Source organism: Bison bison, unplaced genomic scaffold (genome assembly GCF_000754665.1).
Source record: "Bison bison bison isolate TAMUID 2011002044 unplaced genomic scaffold, Bison_UMD1.0 scf7180017864191, whole genome shotgun sequence".
In the NCBI taxonomy this organism is placed as follows: Eukaryota; Metazoa; Chordata; class Mammalia; order Artiodactyla; family Bovidae; genus Bison; species Bison bison.
In genome coordinates, this window is record NW_011494763.1 from 542,301 (window position 1) to 551,156 (window position 8,856).

At 51.6% G+C, this 8,856-nt stretch overlaps 1 non-coding gene across 1 annotated transcript; it reads right to left on the bottom strand.

Annotated features, from left to right (window-relative positions):
- Positions 1-8,209: 8,209 nt before the first annotated feature.
- TRNAC-GCA lies at positions 8,210-8,281 on the bottom strand. The gene has a single exon. It is a non-coding gene; the product is annotated as a tRNA-Cys (tRNA).
- Positions 8,282-8,856: the final 575 nt, after the last annotated feature.

The window sequence follows — 8,856 nt, forward strand, 5'->3', positions numbered from 1 at the left end:
GATTCATTTGAGTTTTGAAAATTAATTTTCAAAACTCAAATGAATCTGTGGCAAGATCAGTCGTTGCCTGGGGTTTTGACAATAGTCTAAGGGACTATTAATAGTATTTTAATAGCATCCATCTGGTCAAAGCTATGGTTTTTCCAGTGGTCATGTATGGATGTCAGAGTTGGACTATAAAGAAAGCTTAGTGCCAAACAATTGATGCTTTTGAACTGTGGTGTTGGAGAAGACTCTTGAGAGTCCCTTGGACTGCAAGGAGATCCAACCAGTCCATCCTAAAGGAAATCAGTCTTGAATATTCACTGGAAGGACTGATGTTGAAGCTGAAATTCCAATACTTTGGCCACCTGATGTGAAGAACTGACTCATTGGAAAAGACCCTGATGCTGGGAAAGATTGAAGACGGGAGGAGAAGGGGATGACAGAGGATGAGATGGCTAGATGGCATCACTGACTCGATGGACATGAGTTTGAGTAAACTCCAGGAGTTGGTGATGGACAGGGAGGCCTGGCGTGATGCAGTCCATGGGGTTGCAAAGAGTCAGACAGGACTAAGCGACTGAACTGAACTGAATAGTATGGAGAGAAAAAGCAGAGGAAAGGCAGGTTCTGGGCTCCACTTTGGACACACATGCCGGTTCATCTCCCCCCGACCCACCTTCCCCTAATCTCTGCAGCCTCCCCCTCCCCTTACCCGCCATCAGCACTGTCAGCAGCAGGCAGAGCATTTGTTTTCACGCCTAGAAGGGGCACTGGCTGCTCCTGTCCACCCATCTTATGGGGAAAACAGAAGAAAGCAGAAGGGATTTAGGTCAACCCTTGGAGTCATCTGTGCTTATGGGGTCCACAGCCTCTGGGTGCCTCCCCGCTTCCCATCTCCCTGAGCCTCTCATTATGGTTTTAATGTACATTTCTCTAACTACTAATGATGCTGATGGCATTTTTGGGTGCTTATGAGCCTCTCAGGGAGGTCATCCCAGCTCCCCGAGGCCAGGTGAGCGGTGGATATCAGCCTCCCTCTCTTCTGACCATCTCTCAAGCTATTCGCCAGTCTTTGCTACCTCTCACTCCCAGGACACGGTCCCCACCTGCTCATCTCCTTTTGGCTGCCACACTGTCTTTCAAGAACTTCTTTTCAAAAGTTCCCACTTGCTACTGGCACAGCCCACTTTGCACCCCTTCGCTGGACGAAGGCTGGGCGGCCCCCAGAGTCTCCATCTTCAGCCTGGATGCAGCAGCCTCTGCTCCCCCCTCTCCACCTCTCTGGTAGTGCCGGGTGGCCTCTGCAACCGGGCTGGTGGGCCCCCCATCCCTGGTTCCCCAGCGCCTTGACCTCAGCTCCTCGTTGGCCAGAGGACACAGCTGGGACTGGTCATCCCTAGAAACTGCCCCCCAGTCGTGGCCTCTGCTGGTCTCTACGCCACTACAGCCTCCTCTCCTCCCCCCACCATCCCCTTGCCCCGCCCTCTGTCTTCTGTTCTCCCAGCTGCTCACCTCTTCCTGGCTTCCGCCCACCTTCCCACCCATACTGACGCCAAGGTGGGTCACCCACCTCCACCGACTGTGCCCTCAGTCTAATCATCTGCTCATTACATCAGTCAAACCCAGGACTCCTGTCTTCCTTATGTGTTTCTGAATCTCTGCAATAAGTCCCCTCGGTGCAAAACTGAGCCCTCTCCTTACAGAGCCCAATACATACCTTTTGGGTTACCCCCTCACCCCGGTGGGACCTCAGCCCACAATTCATCAGGCTCCCTGCCTTCCTTCTAGGGGTGAGGCACCCCAGGGCAGTCATGAGCTTTCTAGGGCCCAGCTTCACATGACCTTTAGAACCAGGGACCTCTCCCTGTGCTGAGATCTGCACCCCAATGTTTAGATGTCATGAGGTGCCTTTGCTCTCGGGAAGTATCCTACAGGAACTTCACCCTCTGGCCAACACCCTTCCCCAAACCTCCCTCTGCTGACCTTGGGTCAGCTCTATGCCTTCTCAAGCTACCTCGATTATCCCATTTGGGGAAGGACACCCAGGACAGTAGGGGGGATGGAGAGGATGAAGCTGTTGTGAGTCCTGGCCTCTGGGGGACCTGAGTTATTGTGGGAAAACAAAAGGGACACCTAGCAAGGGAACATGGGCTTCCCAGGGGGCGCCAGTGGTAAAGAATCTGCCTGCCAATGTAGGAGACCCAAGACCTGGGTTGGGAAGATCCCCTGGAGTAGGAACTGGCAACCCACGTCAGTATTCTTGCTTGGAAAGTCCATGGATAGAAGAGCCTGGTGGGCTACATTCCATGGGGGTCACAAAGGATTGGAGCAAGAGAACCAAGTGAGCATCTGCTGCTGCTGCTGCTAAGTCGCTTCAGTCGTGTCTGACTCTGTGCGACCCCATAGACGGCAGCCCACCAGGCTCTTCTGTCCCTGGGATTCTCCAGGCAAGAATACTGGAATAGGTTGCCATTTCCTTCTCCAGTGCATGAAAGTGAAAAGTGAAAGTGAAGTCGCTCTGTCATTCCCGACTCTTAGCAACACCATGGACTGGAGCCTACCAGGCTTCTCCGTCCATGGGATTTTCCAGGCAAGAGTACTGGAGTGGGGTGCCATTGCCTTCTCCAGTGAGCATATGAGCATACAGTAATAATAATAACAACAACAACAGAACAGCAGCAGGAATCCTAGGGCCCTGGAATCAGAGAGAACTGGGGTTGACTCCAGTCCTGAGTTTCAATCCTGGTTTTAACCACTTACTAGCAGTGGGATCATGTATAAGTCATTTCACTTCTATGAGCTTCTAATTCCCTATCTTTAAAGTGGGCAGCAGAGGATGAGATGGCTGGATGGCATCACGGATTCAACGGACCTGAACTTGGGCAAACTCTGGGAGATGATGAGGGACAGGGAGGTCTGGCATGCTGCAGTCCGTGGGGTTGCAAGGAGTCAGACACGACTGAGTGACTGAACAACAACAACAGAATGGGAAAACCAATAGTACCTGTGCTGGTGCTCATGTGGGTGTTAAATGAAACAGGTCACTTAGAAGTCCCTGGAACAGAGTAAACATTCAACAAACATTAGCTCTCAGGACTATTGCTAAAAGGTTATAAAATTTTAAAAACAAACGCAGCATCTGTGGCCAAGTGAAAGTGAAAGTGTAAGTGTAAGTCACTCGGTCGTGTCCGACTCTTTGTGACCCCACGGGCTATACAGTCCATGGAATTCTCCAGGCCAGAATACTGGAGAGGGTAGCCTTTCCCTTCTCCAGGGGATCTTCCCAACCCAGGGATCAAACCCAGGTCTCCTGCATTGTAGGAGGATTCTATCAGCTGAGCCACCAGGGAAGATTCCTTAACAAACTCCCTATCCATCACAAGGCTCCTTAAAATGGAAAAGAATTTGAAATGACCTAAATATTCAAGCTTTAGGTAACCACACAAGTCAGGTGTATCAGAGGATGACATGGAAAACCCCTCCCTGTCTTTCCAGCCTGGCTCCATGACCAAGCTCTTTTGCTGGCCTGGTGGGACTGTTCCACACTCTCCACCCCCAGAATCCACCAACCAGACCCTTCTGGTCTCAAACGACTGTTGGTTAAGCCAAGGTGACGTGTCCCTGTGTCTGTAGAGACCCCCCATTCCCCCACTGCCTCCTGCCCTGACTCCCTCGGGGCCTCATGCCCACTTCCACCGTCACACACGTCTCTATATTCCTGATGGCTGGACCCGCACTGGGAAGCAAGGCTGGGGCCAGGACCGCTAGCGTGAATCATGGCAGACACCGTCGGCGCAGCCACACTTGCGCCTTCACCTTGGAGGTCTTGGCGATTCGAGGAGGAGCATCAGAGCTTGTGGTCCTCTCTGTGCGGTGACTGATGGAGCCCGAGGAGGAGAGAGGCGGGTGGTGAAGTGTCCTGGGCGTTTGCAGTCCTGTTCTAGGAAAAGAGGGATGTTCCCAGGGTATCTGGGTGGGAAGGGGTGGGTGACAACGCAGTTTCATTGAGGTGGGGTGTGCTTGCCTCCACCTGGAGAGCCTTCCAGGGGGCCCCCCAGATGGCTGCTCTCCCTGCAGGATGCCAGGGTTACTGTCAAGCTCCTGGGTTTAATTCCTATTTCAGTCTGGGCAAGGGGAAGCCATCGGAGGTTTGGAGTGGCAGGGGAACGAGATCAGACCCATGGTTTTGGAATCTCGCTCCGGCCACTGTGGGGAGAATGGACTCAAGAAGAAGACAGTGCAACCCAGGAGATGAGGCTGGAGACAGTTGGTGGGGTGGGGAGTGTTCTGAAGAAGGAGCTGCTGGGAGTCAGCTGCTGGGTGTGAACCCGGAGGAGGAGAGTCAGGGGCCCGCTAGGCTCTTTGTGGGGCAGGTGGGCGGGTTTGGGCCCCTGTGCTCCACTGCAGTAGGGTTAGGAAGGAGCAGACTGGGGTGAGGATGGGATAAATTAAGCTAGAGATTCCCATTAGGTAACCCAGGGAAGGTAGGTATTCAAGTCTGGAGGGTAAGGAGTGGTCCAGGCTGGGGACGTAAGTCACTGACATGTCACAGGAATTTGAAGCCACAGGACTAAGAGGTGAGAAGTCAGGCCAGGATACCGCCCTGGGTGTCCCAATATTTCCAGGCTTGTGGAAGAGGAGAGCTAGACAGGAAGCCAGAGAAATAGCATCCCGTGGGGCAGGATGGAAGCAAAGTGAGGTGTCTGGAAAACTTAGCCTTCACAAGTTTTGAGGATGGAGTGGTCATCCTTGTAAAAGTGCAAGAGGCTAAGTAGAGAGCAGAGAGAGCTGGTCTCTGCTGTCAGCAAAATATTACTCAAATACAGGTCACTGATGACCTTGATGAAGGCCATTTCAATGGACCAGGTATTAATAAAATGAAAACTGGACTGGACTGGGATATAAGAAAGTGGAGTCGGCAGGTACAGACAATTCTTCTGAGTCGTTTTCTGGGAAATGGGAGCAGAGAAACTGGGCAGGAACTAGAGGGGTCATGGATCAAGAGAGGTTTTTCCAAAAGTAAGTGCTAGGGCTTCCCCGGTGGCTCAGTGGTAGAGAGTCCATCTGCCAATACAAGAGACACGGGTTCGATCCCTGGCCCGGGAAGGACCCACTTGCCACGGAGCAACTAGGTACGTGCGCCACAACTACTGCACCTGAACTCTAGAGCCTGGGGGGCTGGCTATGCTGAGCCCACACGCGGCAACTGCTGCAGCCCACGCACCCTAGAGACTGTGCTCTGCAACGAGAGAGGCCACCGCAGTGAGAAGCCTGAGCACCACGACGAGAGAGTAGCCCCTGCTCGACGCAACTAGGGAAAGCCCGAGGGCAGCAATGACCCAGCACTGCCAAAAATAAATATTAAAAAGAAAAAACAACCCAAAGCCTCAATCAGGGACTTCCCTGGTGGTCCAGTGGTTAAAAACGCGGGTGATATTAAGGCACGTGGTGTGCCTAAGACAACAATCCTGTAGAGAGGAATTAAACGTTGATGCAGGAGAGAGAAAACGCAGTGGGGTCCTTGAGGAGTCAAGAAGCGAGTTTAATTCACAAGTGATAGACTGACCTTGACAGATGAGAATGAAAACATTTCTTCTTAACAGAGGCGAAGGCAGCTGCTATGAATGCAGACAGACTGGTTGCTTGGAATTAATGGAGAAAGGTGGAAATAGTTTTCATCTAATTGCATCCATTGTCTGAATAGTTAAGATATTCAGCTACAGTAGGGGAGAGGGAGGGAGTGTTGAGAATTTGAAAAGAGCATAGAAGAGGTGAAGAAGCCGTCTCAGAAAGTGAGAAAGCAAGCATATACACGACTCCTCCGTGTGTGTGTGTGTGTGTATGTGTGTGTGTGCACGCGTGCTGTGTGCTCACTCACGTCTGACGCTGTGACCCTATGGACTGTAGCCCACCAGGCTCTGTCTGCGGGATTTCCCAGGCGAGAATGGGTTGCCATTTTCTCCTCCAGGGGATCTTCCCGACCCAGGGATTGAAGCTGCCTCTATTGTGTCTCCTGCATTGGCAGGCGGATTCTTTATCACTACTGCCACCCGAGCTACATCCAATACAGACGAGATTTTGGTTACAGGTGAAGTTTGTCAAGATGGCTGTGTGATTGTCCCCTGCAACGTCTGGCTGCTTGGATGTGGGCGTGGAATAAGCGAATACCTGCACTGTGATTTTGCCAGGCAGATTCCATACAGGGAGAGAGGGCCGGATACGTAAGAGATTTGAAAGAGAGCTGTTGATTCTCTGGGTCACCGGATCCAAGCTGTGTGGGCAAGAGGAAAGAACACAGGGCGGGGAGGCAGGTGATGAAAAGCCGTATGGTGCCTTGAAAGAAGACCTGGCAAGGTCAGCAGACAGCGGTGATGGTCCAATACTGTGTTTGAAATCAAGACCTCGAAGGCAGCAGCCTCACTGATGAGCACAAGATACACATCTCAGGTGCCTACTTTCTGTACCACAGTGGACCCGCCTGCTGCTCCATGAGCCCCTTGAGAACAGGGATCCCGCCTCACTTTTCTTAAGGATGCTCAACCCTGAGCCTGAATCTGGTACATCATGCTGCTGCTGCTAAGTCGTTTTAGTCGTGTCCAACTCTGTGCAACCCATAGACGGCAGCCTACCAGGCTTCCCTGTCCCTGGGATTCTCTGGGCAAGAACACTGGAGTGGGTTGCCATTTCCTTCTCCAATGCATGGAAGTGAAAAGTGAAAGTGAAGTCGTTCAGTCGTGTCTGACTCTTTGCGACCCCATGGACTGCAGCCTACCAGGCTCCTCCATCCATGGGATTTTCCAGGCAAGAGTGCTGGAGTGGGGTGCCATCGCCTTCTCCCTGGTACATCATGCGTGCGTGCTAAGTCACTTCAGTCGTGTCCAACTTTGTGGCCCTATGGACTGTAGCCCACCAGGCTCCTCTGTCCATGGGATTCTCCAGGTGAGAATACTAGAGTGGGTTGCCATGCCCTCCTCCGGGATCTTCCTGACACAGGGATCAAACCTACATCTCTTGTGTCTCCTACTTTGGCAGGCAGGTTCTTTACCACCAGGACCATCTGGGAAGCTCCAAATCTAGTACATAGTAAATATTTTAATTTATATTTGTTGAATGAAAGAAATAAATGTAGGGAAATAAATCCTACATGAGCAGCTGTGGGAAGTGCCCCTACCTCCTCAAGGTGGGAAATGATCTCCTCTGAGTTTAGGGCCGAACGAAGGACAGGACTTGGGCCAGGTGGCTGAACCACACATGAAAAATTCCAGGTACTTCTGTACAAGCTCAATGTTTTTCTACCAGCTTGGATTCCCCAGAGCCTGGTGCTGACCTGCAGGACCTTCTCCAGGTGCCCACCCTCTCTCTGAGCCTTTTCAGCAAGGACTTCCTTTCCAGATTTGCACCCGGGAAAGGCTGGGGGCAAGGCTGTAGTGAGAAGGGAAAGGATGCTGAAGGGACTCTGGAGGTCAAACATGGAGAAGGGGAGAGTGGGGAGGGGCCTGTAGCCAGTTCATGTCTTCAACAGATATTTCTTTTTATCTTGGGCTGTGCCATTTGGGATCTTCGCTCCCCCACCAGGGATCAAACCTGTGCCCCCTGCATTGGGAGTGTGGAGTCTTAACCACTGGATCACCAGGGAAGTCCCTCAACAGACATCCTTTGAGCCCCTACCGTGTTCCCCTCTGTGCCAGGTGCTGAGGACCCCTGGCTGATTAAGGAGGTTCATGGTTCAGAGAACTGTGCCCATTGCAGATATAACTGCCAAGGGACAGCGTGATCATTGTGATTTCAGGCCGTCAGGGTTAGCCTTTGCCCCTAAAGCCCAGAGTCCTTTGTGAACTGAGCCGAGATGTGCAGACTGATGAGAAATGATTTTCTTGCAAATACCCTTGTGCACAGCAAGAGGAAGGGGAAAGAGAAGGCAGCGAGAGAGCCTTGGCCCAGGAGAGGGAGCAGGGGTAGGGTCAGCTCATCTTGCCATCAGGCAGCAGTCTAGCGTCTCTCCTTCCTGTCTTGTCTCCTCCAGCCCAGAGCGTGCAGGGCCAGACGTGGTTTTGTTGTCTCAAGTCTCAATCTGTTCACTCCCTCTAGTGGACATCTGTTGAGTCTGTTTACCCAGCATCCATCTCTCCAGCTCTTTATTAATCTCCCGTTTCTCACCTTTTCCCCCCAAATACTCTCTCCTGAAAGATGAGCCCTAAGGTGGGTTCTGTGAGTGAAGAAAACAAGGGGGCACCCGGACTTGAACCAGGGACCTCTTGATCTGCAGTCAAATGCTCTACCACTGAGCTATACCCCCAGTCACAACTGCCTAGCTAATATTTCATGTCCAGAATCATATCATGCTAATACTGACAATCAGTGGCAGAGTTAAATATCAACTGATTAAAGAAACTCAGTGGGTAAAGAGTCAGCCTGCAATGCAGGAGATCACAGGAGACTCAGGTTCAATCCCTGGGTCAGGAAGATCCCCTAGAGGAGGAAATGGCAACCCACCCCAGGACTCTTGCCTGGAGAATCCCATGGACAGAGGGATTAAACAATCCCATGGATTGGTGGACTACAGTCCATGGAGTCACAAAGAGTTGGACAGGACTGAGGATGAACACGAAAACAAATCTTTAAGAAATTTAGATCAGAGAAGAAACTGACTTCCAGAAATTCAAAAGTTATCAGGACTCTCAGCTTTTTTCTTTGCTTCCTTCTCAAATCAGCTTTAATCTCTCAAACAATCTTCTCCAGGCAGCTGAGACTCATAGGTGTACGTCTCCACACTTGGGATGCCAGGGAGAAAAGTGTTTAATTCTGAAAAATCCTAGAGCTGGACCCTTATTGGCCTGGCTGGGGTTCTAGCGCAACCAAGGGGAGTTGAGT